The sequence below is a fragment of the Scylla paramamosain genome, chromosome 2 (assembly GCF_035594125.1).
Source record: "Scylla paramamosain isolate STU-SP2022 chromosome 2, ASM3559412v1, whole genome shotgun sequence".
Taxonomy (NCBI): Eukaryota; Metazoa; Arthropoda; class Malacostraca; order Decapoda; family Portunidae; genus Scylla; species Scylla paramamosain.
In genome coordinates this window covers 37,104,171-37,116,816 of record NC_087152.1, presented here as the reverse complement: position 1 = coordinate 37,116,816, position 12,646 = coordinate 37,104,171, and the positions used below count along the sequence as shown (strand labels likewise).

At 39.3% G+C, this 12,646-nt stretch overlaps 1 long non-coding RNA gene across 2 annotated transcripts in view; it reads right to left on the bottom strand.

Moving 5' to 3' along the window:
* The window catches only part of LOC135114546 (uncharacterized), a 149,457-nt gene that overhangs the window by 100,281 nt on the left and 36,530 nt on the right, over positions 1 to 12,646 (bottom strand). Inside the window, exon 1 of one of the 2 annotated variants that reach the window (XR_010275537.1) lies at positions 1,494 to 1,622. The exons of the other annotated variant lie outside the window; for it this stretch is intronic. This is a non-coding gene — a long non-coding RNA (uncharacterized LOC135114546). Of the gene's footprint in view, positions 1 to 1,493; positions 1,623 to 12,646 lie in introns of those variants that run through there. 2 annotated transcript variants of the gene reach the window in all.

The window sequence follows — 12,646 nt, the reverse complement described above, 5'->3', positions numbered from 1 at the left end:
AGTTCACCAATGGCCCGGCGCCTATTGAAAGTCTCCATTCTCACCCACTCCCACGGTTACTTGCTACGATCTAGTGTGTTTAATATGTAGATTCCGTGTACTGCTTCCTCTTTTTGTGTGCCTCTTTTGCCCCCAATGTTCTGATTTCCCTTGTTTCTGAGTATACACACATAAGCACACGATTGCTGGTGGTTGTGGCACCTTTACTACTACTATTACTACTACTACTACTACTACTACTACTACTACTACTACTACTACTGATGATGATGATACTTTAATTATTTTTTTAACGAGAAAGGAGGACTGCCAAGAAAAAAAATAATAAAATCTGTTTCACTATTGCTTCCCCCAAAATGTTAGATGCATAATAAGTTTCAAAAAGGTTGGGTAATTTAGTTTCAGAGGTGTTTTGAAGTAGCTCAGATCGTGGGAAGGAAGACAAAACAGAAGCAGATAGGGAGTTCTAGTGAAAGGGAGACAGAATAGTAAAGTCGATGGAATAAGGGTGGGTATCTATCTAAAATCTATAGTTTAATGGAGTATGGCTGTCTGTTTTGAAATATAGGCAGAATAATTGCTCCACATTCTTTAAAAACATTTCATAAAGCAAAGTGCAATCTACTCGAGGAAATATGCAAAGTTCCTCATTATACCTGCAATCGTAGTATTCCAAAGCTATAAATTTGCATTTATTGCGTCATGTTCTGCATCCTCAGCTTTAGTGTTAAAAATGCTGAAAATAGGTGAAAAATATTTGTTCTTAATGCAAGGTTGCTTCACTGAACATGGTTTTCCTATTACATGCGCACGTTTCTTCCTGTCAGTAACAACAACAAAACAAACAAGAAAAGCAGCACCAACAACAACAATAACAATCATTCCTCCTCCTCCTCCTCCTACTATTACTACTACTATCACTATTACAACTACATCGTTATTCTCTCACCTCCTCCTACTACTACCAATACTACTACCACCACCACCACTACTACTACCATTAATACTACTATCACCACCACCACCACCACTACTACAACACCATTACCACCCCACCAGCTAACTTTCACCAATCCATCACCACCTTGCCTGCACTACTGCCACTCTTACCCACTACGCTTCGTCCCTAAGTGCACCTGGTCACCGCACTTAACCCCGCCTGTTACACTGCAATCTCCTCTTCTGGTGAGCGCCGTTACTTAACAAATAGCTCTCTTGACGACCCGGCGACCCATCCTCTCCCTCTTTACACGAAGATACGACTAATAGAGATAATAGGCCGCACGCACACCAGATCATATGTTTTAAAATACCAGAATTAATAATTGGTAGTATACGAAGGTTGTCTTTTGAGAGCACACTAACAATAGACTACTACTACTACTACTACTAATACTACTAATACTAATACTACTACTATTGTTGCTGCTTCTTCTCCTCTTCCTGTACCCTAACCGCTACTCTGCCCTCTGCTGGCCCCCACCGGCACTCACCTTGATTGGTAGCGACACAAATTGACCTGTATATGCTATTTTTTGGGAATCGCATCAGCCCCTTCCCATCAGAGCCACGGTGACCTCACTCGACCCTGGCTTAGCGCGGCCCCTGATCCTCACTAACTGTTGTTCGTGTGCAGGTGTGGGCGTGACGAAGGGACGGTGGGTGGAAGGGGAGACAGTGATGAGCAGGAGGGGTGGTAGGGTAGAGAAAGAGAGGTATGGATAAAAAATTAAATGTAAAATGCAATCTCAGATAATGCAATAGGAAGAGACAAAGGAATGAAGGGAGGGATGCGTGATGAAGGGAAGGGAGGGGCAAGTACCAGAGAGAGAGAGAGAGAGAGAGAGAGAGAGAGAGAGAGAGAGAGAGAGAGAGAGAGAGAGAGAGAGAGAGAGAGAGAGAGAGAGAGAGAGAGAGAGAGAGAGTAGGAAGTGGGGTAAGGCACATGTAAAGGCACATGGATAGAAGGGAAAGGGGAAGATAAAGAGTTAAATGAAAAATGCAATTAGAGATATTGTGAAAGGAATGGACACGAGAAAGACAGATATAGATATGGAAGGGAGAGGAAAGGGTGGAAAGAAAGGCTTAACAAAATGTGAAGAATGAAAGTATAAGAGAAACGTTCTCTCTCTCTCTCTCTCTCTCTCTCTCTCTCTCTCTCTCTCTCTCTCTCTCTCTCTCTCTCTCTCTCTCTCTCTCTCTCTCTCTCTCTCTCTCTCTCTCTCTCTCTCTCTCTCTCTCTCTCTCTCGAGAGAGAGAGAGAGAGAGAGAGAGAGAGAGAGAGAGAGAGAGAGAGAGAGACCTAATCCCTCTATCACATCCCTCACCCTCACCTTTTACACACAAACAAAAAACACACACACACACACACACACACACACACACACACACACACACACACGGAAAAAAAGAAACAGCTTCTCCTCCACCCATCCACGCAAGGCTCTCCCTCCACCAGACTGGAATTAGTCCTCTAGTGGAGCTTAATAATCATGAGGTGGAGGGAGGTGGGGAAAAATTGCTGGTATTCTTTTCTCTTCCTCTAATAGATGCATTGGCGGTGTAAAAGTCCAGGTTAACACATTCGGGTGGCGATAAAAGTCTCTCTCTCTCTCTCTCTCTCTCTCTCTCTCTCTCTCTCTCTCTCTCTCTCTCTCTCTCTCTCTCTCTCTCTCTCTCTGCCATTCCACGCGTTCTCTTGTGATAGATGTTTTCATAAATGGACGAAGATTTGTTGGAAATAACCTGCAAGAATATTTTTGTGTCTTGTTTTGAGAAGCTTAGGTGTGTCTGTGCGTGTATTTTTCTTATCAATGTGCATCTGATTTAATTGTTTGTAGAGTTTTGAAAAAGTAAAATAGATTTGTTGATGGGTTTGCTTCGAGAGAGAGAGAGAGAGAGAGAGAGAGAGAGAGAGAGAGAGAGAGAGAGAGAGAGAGAGAGAGAGAGAGAGAGAGAGAGAGAGAGAGAGAGAGAGAGAGAGAGAGAGAGAGAGAGACGCGGAGGAGGAGGAAAAAATACAGAAGGATATTATAGGAAAGCGCATTACGTGTGGCGCTGAGGAGACAGAAGAGAGAGAGAGAAAAAAAATATAAGCAAAAAAAAAGCACACCAAATCAATATGACGCGGAGACAGAAAAGTTAACACACGAAAGTCTTCCTGATCTTCCTTCAAATTTCGGCTCGCGTCTATTGGCGGAACAAAAACCCCAGCACGGAGAAGGGCCGCCAAATGGGAAGCCAGAGGGAAGGGTGGGTGCGATGCGAGAGCTGAAAGCCTCTCATTGTTCGGCGTAGCGGCTCTGAAAACAGCAATTTTGACTGAGTACAACACACACGCCTCCCCTTTGACCCTCACAGCCCAGGAGTCAACACGAGGGGCGCTGCTGCCTCTCAAGGGACGCCAGGAAGACGAGGCACGCACGCACGCCAGCACCCGCCCGCCCTCCCGCCACCTGCCGCGCATGCATCACCGCCACCACCACTGCCACCACCACTACCTCTAACACATTATGTATAAATATAACTTATTCCTTCGTATTTTTTTCTGCGCATATGATGATGAAAATTCAAGTTACGTAGTTAAAGAACGGAATACTGCAGCCTGGTATCCTAAAATTCACATTATACTCATCACAAGCCCCTTCCCCTCCACCACCACCACCACCACCACCACCACCACAGCCTGTATCTATGTAAATCTTCCCGGCACGTCAAGATAAACAGCCCAAGATACGTAGTTAAAAGAACGGAATATTGCAGCCTTGTATCCTCACATTCATAATATACTACTCACCACCACCATCACCACTACCACCACCACCATCATCACCACCACCACCACCACATCCTGTATCAATATAAAGAACCCCTTCACGTCAGGATAAAGAGCTCAGGATACGTAGTTAAGAGAATGGAATAATGCAGTCTGTTATCCTCTCACTCATATTCTACTCGTCACCGGTAGCAATAATGGTCGATGAAGATAACTGTAATAACATACATTACTTAAAAAAACAGGGATTTTACATGATTTACGATTTTACATGATTATTCATATTAGCAGTACCACTATTATCATTATCATACATGTTTTTACACACGGACATTAGAGGCGGTGGCCAGACAGGCGATCAAGACGAACAAATCAAGAGAAAGCACAAGCAGCACTCCCATAACTGTTACATCACAACCCTGGAGACATTCCGCCATCTCGCCGCCTCGCTCACCCAACAAAGCCCAACAGTCTTCAGGAACTAATCAGCCGCGCCGCCCGCAGCCATTTGGCACAAGTTGCGGTGCTTGGAGGGGACTCGTATGGCAGGGCGCGGCGGTACTCGTGACCAGGGCAAGACAAAGACGCGCTGATTGAAGAAATATCCACTTTATTCCACCTTGACCAACGCAAGCAAGCTACTGCTATCAAGACGCATCAGAAACCATACTTTTCACTTTTTTGGGGGAATCCCGTATAGTTATCTTTTCTGGAGGGACATATTGAGTGGTCCTTTTTTTTTTTTTTTTTGTGTGTGTGTGTGTGAGTATGTGGCGTGTTCTTAGCCAGACTTCTGAACACGTAAAATAAATCATAATAATAATAAAAGTAAGAGTAATAATGGTGATGGTGGTGATGCTCGTAACACTAATATCATAACAACAAATGTTCAGAGCTTTACCTCGCTTTTTTTATAGAGTAAATGCATATCCACTTCAGCAGCCCCTATTATTTTAATATATAGGCATGTCCCTATACGTGATTAACAGGAATAAAGTTTAAAAGGCACAATGATGCAAATTTAATAATGTGAACGCGAGATATCAGCGTGAAAATTGCTTCATGTATACAACGAAGAACAATTTTATCACAAAATTTTGATGTTGAAGGTTCAGTTTTAATAGTTTTGATGGAGTTTGATCATAAAAGATAAAAAAAAAAGTAAGGAATAGGTTTTCAAATAGTGATAAGTGAATATAATAGACACAGTAATCATGTTGTTGGAGTCGAATCATTAAAGAGGTATTAAAAAAAAAAGATAAGACAGATTCATCGATAGGTGGAAATTAGTATGTTTCATACAGGAACTGCCATATGTAGGGCTGATGGCTTCTTATAACTTCCCTTATTTTCTTATGTTATTGTGTTCTTTTGATATCCGCATTATGCTTTTCAACAACCAATTTTAAGCTTCTGTCACGTATTGTGTGTTTTCTTCCCCTCTCCCATGACTCCCTCTCCCAGTGAGGAAACTTCTGGCACGGTGCTGGAAACACCACACACAAAGACAGTAACGGAGCTCAAGAATGTGTCTGTGGTGACAAAAGACGACTCAAGTGCCTCCCTCGCTCTTCATCCTTCATTATCTAACCTAACCCAGTATAACCTAAAGGGATCGTGTTGCTCGGTGTCAGTGTCCATCGCGAGACACAGGGACTGCGAATTCGATCATAAGTCATGGAAGTTTCTCAGTAAAGAGACAGCGCTCTCTGGCTTCCATAAAATGCTGTTGCATCTCCACAGTTTCCATTGTCACTCAGTGCTCTGGAATCCAGCAGGCGTATATATATATATATATATATATATATATATATATATATATATATATATATATATATATATATATATATATATATATATATATATATATATATATATATATATATATATATATATATGCCTCTAGCAAAGAGAATGTACATAATTTTTTTTTTCGATATTCCCAAATTATACCATTCACATTTTCATTGGCGTATTAGCATATTACGAGGTACGGTCGTGTATTAGCTTCCAATTTGTTTTCTGTGTCAAGGGCACTGATGAAGGGAAAAAAGAGGAAAAGTGCTTACTACCCTTGCCAAAGGGTAAAAAGGAAAATACTTACTACCCTTTGCAATCACAAAAAAAAAATAAATAAAATTCAGGGTAAAAAATGTTGACTAATCTAGTCCCAGAGGGGCTTTGATGCTGTGCTTTGGTTTTTTCTCTCTGTCTTGAATCCTATGATAAACTTACAACAAAATCTGATGACTGATCGATTTTAACACATAGGAGGACGTGGAGTGAGGGAAAACACTAAACACAGTGAAAATGAGCGTGGTACTGTTCCTCAGCTATTGACCACTACAGCACAGTAGGTCCCAAAAACTAGCTTTAAAAATAAGGTCTTCATTCTGATACAATGGATGACATTACTTGACACGTTTGGTGATTACGGCGGCAATAGTTGGTAACCTTACGCACTAAGGATGGTTGCTGTACATTATGACCTGGGAAATAGATCGGCATATCAGCATCACGTCATGCCACGCATACCAACCTTACTGACGCGACACGTGATCAGGAAGCAGGTTTCATATTGTTCGTTAAGTCATAGTTCGCACCACCATTTAAAGAGAGCTTTGGGAACCGCTGTACATATCGCCCCTCACACCCCCTACTGAGGACTGACGAAGCGAAGTGTATCTGCTATATATATTCCGTGCCAAAAACTACCCTCGCAGACTGTGCAGCAGAAAGCAAGTATATAATATTTCAAGAGAAATTAGCAGGTCATTTTATATCTGAAGCAAAATGCTGAGCGCTCGTAATTGAAGTTTCTCATTTACTAATGGAAAAAATCTCATCGGCAGAGCTTCATATCAACACAAGAATTTTACCTTAATCACAATCTGTTTCGCTGACTTTTATAATGCAAGTTTTTAGTCATGAAGTATTCTTGCTCTCAAAGAAAATACATGACTAGCATATAATACACAAAAATGTAAAGCTGAATATTATTAACACTAGTAATTCTGCAAAGGTGGATGCATTTAGGAATTACAAAATCATAGGATCATCAGATAAGTGCGCACGCACGCACGCACGCACACACACACACACACACACACACACACACACACACACACACACACACACACACACACTTACCTTTAGGATTAATGTCAAGTATTTCCCCACCCCCAATGTACATTTTCAGTTTGTTGACTGCCTAAAGAATAAACCGTTTATTATTATTATTATTATTATTATTATTATTATTATTATTATTACTACACGCACACACACACACACACACACACATTTATATCTGTAATATCGCTATATTATTATCTCTAAATGTATCTACGAAGGCCAGTGTGAAATTACTGTCGTTAATAATTAGTACGCAGTTTTATCTTGAATATTAATTTTCTACTAATGCATTTTCCTTCACGAGAAGCTTAGGCTAAAACATTAATAACGTAACTATTCTGACAGACAGACATTCATAAATATGAGTAGACAGTACGAATATCTATTGTATACTCATACTACTGCTAAAAGACGAGGAAAAAATAAACATCTGACACGAATATATTTAGAAAAGCAGGGAAAGAGGAAATACAAAATAATGAAGGGAGAACGATAAATAAATCAAAATATAAAAAATATATGGAAATATGAATAAAAGAGAAACACTAAGAAAGAATCACACACACGCGCTTCCCAGAGGAATGCTAAACTGATCACTAAAGTATAAGCAAATGTAGCTTCCAATTTTTAGCTCGCCTTCTAATGTGTCCTGAAGGGAAGCCAGGACGTGAGAACAGCGAGAGGAAGAGACATGCTACACTGCAACGCGTGGCACGAGAATGAAGGCAGTGTGGAATGGGAGCTGATAAGGGGCGTGCTGCCATAACAGACCGAGTGGCGGCCCCGTGTGTGATGAGAACTCATGAGGAAGAGCAGGGGAAATGCTTACTTAACTTTGCCCAAGGTGAATTTTGCACGAGATCTGATGTGAATTTTCTGCTCTGCTTATTGGACAACGCGGCAAGTGTTGCATTAAAGTAAGTGTTGCATTAAAGAAGCGAGAATATTTATTGTCTTGCCTTCAGATGATACAAGCAGAGGCTCATGTTTTATGGGACTGACTAACTTTTCTTCATCACACCGTCTGGCAATGTCATTTCATCAGCCGAGGACACACGATCATGCTAACACTGAGACCAATATTCTCGTCTGTTAATTGTCCCAGGTATTCACGTTTTCTTTTCTAGACGTGCAGCAAACTTTATTCATTAACAAGATACCGGATTATACAAGCAAAAACAATGAGGCATCTTGTAAGATAAATATACGATGACGAGATAGACGCTTCAGTGCAGATCTACACATATTATTCACCACCTTTGGGAAGATTCGTACCCATTGTACCCGCTGCACTAGTCGCCATGGGAGTACATGAACCCCACACTGGGCCGCGGCACATCCAGAGGGTTGATCTGCTGAGCAAGCTTGCCCACCTCTGTGCTGAATAAAAAAGAAAAAAAAAATCTCAGCACTTCCATACCCGTTGAACTTTGCTGCTCGAGTCCCTGGTGTCAATACTGCTGTGGGGATGTGATTTTTTCTTGCAGTGACAGTCATGACGAAAAATCGCTTATCTCCCTTGTGTTTCCTTTACCGTTTATCTCTTGGGTGTACAGCTGCACCACAAAAAGTGATGCCATATTATTCAAAGCGTTTCAGACAAAAAATAATCGGCATCAAACAACTCCTTCAATTAATCAAGTCCACTGTTCTTTCTGGTGTTTGCGGGATTCTTGATGTAAAGGCGTTCATTAGTCCATGCATTAAATGATATTCGATGTACTGACATTAAAGCCACTTGACTTCGTGACATCATATCTTGAGGTGACTACATCAGCAGACCAGACTATCGGTCAGTTACAGTGTTACCATATTCGCGTGTCCTCGGCTGGTAAAATTACATTGCCAGACTGTGAGGAAAAACATTTGGATAAACAGAATTACACTTCCTGGAAATTCAGACTGGACAGCACACGCAAGGTTTCTGCAAATAAAGATTGTAATTTCGCTTCCAGTGGAGTTTGGGAGAAGAATATCACCAGCGATACCAAGCAATTTCTTGTCCTGATCCATTTTTCTTGTCACAGATGGCAGCTACTGCAGCTTCGTCCTAAGAAGAGAAGATCCTCGTTGGCCATGTAATTCCGAAGCGTTCTCAGTGCGGCGCGTCTCATCCTATATTCATCGTTAACTTCAAGCGTAGTACATGTCAGTTTAGGAAACACTTTATTTCACTTTAAAAAAAAGCCCATCAATTGATTAAACAACAAAGATACTGTGAAAATGAAATATTAATCCTGAATCACATTAGTACCTTGATAAGACAGCTTCGCCACCCACAATATTCCAGGAAATGAGGAAGCGACCTGCGACTCAGTGCAGCAGACTTGGGAATTCAGGAAGCGGCGTGCACGCGTGTGGCACCAAGACGAATACCTAAAAAAACTGTCAGCCTGAGCTGGTATTTTGAAACGCATCGTTCTCTCGGAAGAGCTATTTTCAAAAGCCACAAAGACGACTAGTCGGATTCCCTTCAGTGTTTCTGTAATAACTGATGATGCGGAATCCTTGTTAAACTATCACTAAAATAAGGAAAAATACCATTGAAAACCACAATAACTTTAACAAGAGCGGACAAAAAGTAATGGAGATAGGACACGAAACATTTGAGAATATGAATTCTGGTGGCTGCAGTGTCTGGGAGCGTCGCAACAATTCAGCAATCTTATTACGTATTACCACGCTCGTCAGCTTCCATGCAGACCAATGACTTCAGCTTATTGATACACCGAAAAAACTTCACACACGTTGCAAAACCTAAAAAGTTTTACATTTGCTTGCATGACTACTATTCAAAATTCGTTACTACTCACAAAACACGTTAAGTTCGAAATGCTATTTACATTAGGAAAGATTGCATTTTTAAATATCTTCTCGGTATCATTTACGTAAGAGAGAAATACTCCATAAAACAACAACAAAAAAATATAATAACACCTTTTTAGCAACTACATAATAGTATATATTTTTATATGGCCACAGAAATACAAATATTTTTTGCAAGAAAATAAAAAGAAACATCTCACGAACATGCAATAACACACACACATACACACACACACACACACACACACACACACCTCCTAATTTACTTATGCAATAATTTCAGCAGGCCAGGTGCGGGGAACGAGCGGCGGCCATGACACTGACGCTCCAGAGCCGTGCCGCCTCGCCACCACCACGACCCGCATGCTGGCGCGGCTCTGCAAGTGACGGTGAGTGGCACCAGCCCTTGCCCCGGCCGACAGTCACGTGCAATAAGGTGTCTGGTCACTCTAGAAAATTAAAGGTGGCTTTCGTTGGAGGAAGCATATATTCCCTCTCCCTCTTTCTCCCTCTCCCTCTCTCTCTTTCTCTCTGGACTACATTCCGAAACATTTCTGCCCCACACCTTCACTACATTCAAAAGACTCTAATTTAAGTTACATGGAATTTTAAGGGAGTTTTTACGGTTTTAGTGACAGATCAACAGGATCTCTACATTATTAACACGAGAAACGCTCTTAGGAACCCGGCTAATCATCTTTGTGGCCTTTGGAAATACTCGTGGTGAAAGAGCAAAGCGTTTCTGAATATGGGCCGGCCTGCCTAACCCTCCCCTCTCTCTCTCTTTCATGGCACACACAAAGATCAATAACACACACACATATATTTCTCTCTCTCTCTCTCTCTCTCTCTCTCTCTCTCTCTCTCTCTCTCTCTCTCTCTCTCTCTCTCTCTCTCTCTCTCTCTCTCTCTCTCTGTCTGTTCAGCCCACTTCAGCCTACCTAACTATAAGAAAGTGTCTATTCCTTCCCTCTTCCAGGCGTCAGGCGCTGCGAGAGATCAGGCCTTTGATGTTGTGTATAGAGATAAAACACCTACTAAAATATTTACTGATGTGTGTGTGTGTGTGTGTGTGTGTGTGTGTGTGTGTGTGTGTGTGTGTGTGTGTGTGTGTGTGTGTGTGTGTGTGTGTGGAGAGAGAGAGAGAGAGAGAGAGAGAGAGAGAGAGAGAGAGAGAGAGAGAGAGAGAGAGAGAGAGAGAGAGAGAGAGAGAGAGAGAGAGAGAGAGAGAGAGAGAGAGAGAGAGAGAGAGTCATTCTATAGTTTCATACAATACTTTCACCATGAGTTTTGTTACGCCAATGACAACGAATAACTATTTCAGCGGCCGTGTGTATATCATAGCTCTTCTTTTTATGTGCGGGCTGGACTCGGCTGATGCAGGAATGTAGCTCTTCCTTATGGTAGTTTCCCTAAAGTGGGCCATGCAGTATTAAGTTATGGCCCTGTGTTATCTTTGGTCCGACCCATTCGCGCGCGCACACACACACACACACACACACACACACACACACACACACACACACACACACACACACACACAGGGTGAAAGAGAGAGAGAGAGAGAGAGAGAGAGAGAGAGAGAGAGAGAGAGAGAGAGAGAGAGAGAGAGAGAGAGAGAGAGAGAGAGAGAGAGAGAGAGAGAGAGAGAGAGAGAGAGAGAGAGAGAGAGAGAGAGAGAGAGAGAGAGAGAGAGAGAGACTTATTTTGATTTGAATTACTTTATTGCCGCTTTAAAGACAAAAAAAAAAAAAAAAAAAAAAAAAAAAAAAAAAAAAAAAAAAAAAAAAAAAAAAAAAAAAAAAAAAAAAAAAAAAAAAAAAAAAAAAAAAAAAAAAAAAAAAAAAAAAAAAAAAAAAAAAAAAAAAATATATATATATATATATATATATATATATATATATATATATATATATATATATATATATATATATATATATATATATATATATATATATATATATATATATATATATATATATATATATATATATATATATATATATATATATATATATATATATATATATATATATATATATATATATATATATATATATATATATATATATATATATATATATATATATATATATATATATATATATATATATATATATATATATATATATATATATATATTTATATATAAATATATATTTATATATATAAATATATATTTATATATATAAATATATATTTATATATATATATATATATATATATATATATATATATATATATATATATATATATATATATATATATATATATATATATATATATATATATATATATATATATATATATATATATATATATATATATATATATATATATATATATATATATATATATATATATATATATATATATATATATATATATATATATATATATATATATATATATATATATACAAGCAAATACAAAATAGCAAAAATCCATTGAAATAAAAGTCTTTTATGGATCCACTTTAGAGACACTAGTATTGGCGATGCGCATCAGACCATCTCCGCTGACAAGCATACATAAAGGACCTGTGTGTTGAGTTTTTAGTAGTATGTGGGCAATATCTGATCAGAGAGAGAGAGAGAGAGAGAGAGAGAGAGAGAGAGAGAGAGAGAGAGAGAGAGAGAGAGAGAGAGAGAGAGAGAGAGAGAGAGAGAGAGAGAGAGAGAGAGAGAGAGAGAGAGAGAGAGAGAGAGAGAGAGAGGAAATGCTTAAAGAATTTCGGTTACATATATATTTTCCTAATAATCATAAATAATATGATGAAGTATAACAAATTAGTATTTAATTATTATAAAATAATTGTGTTCTATAAAGTATCATTGCATTAGAATAATAATTAACAAGGCAATAATTTGAAGTACATCCCATTCAAGTTGAAAAGAACGGGCGCTAGTT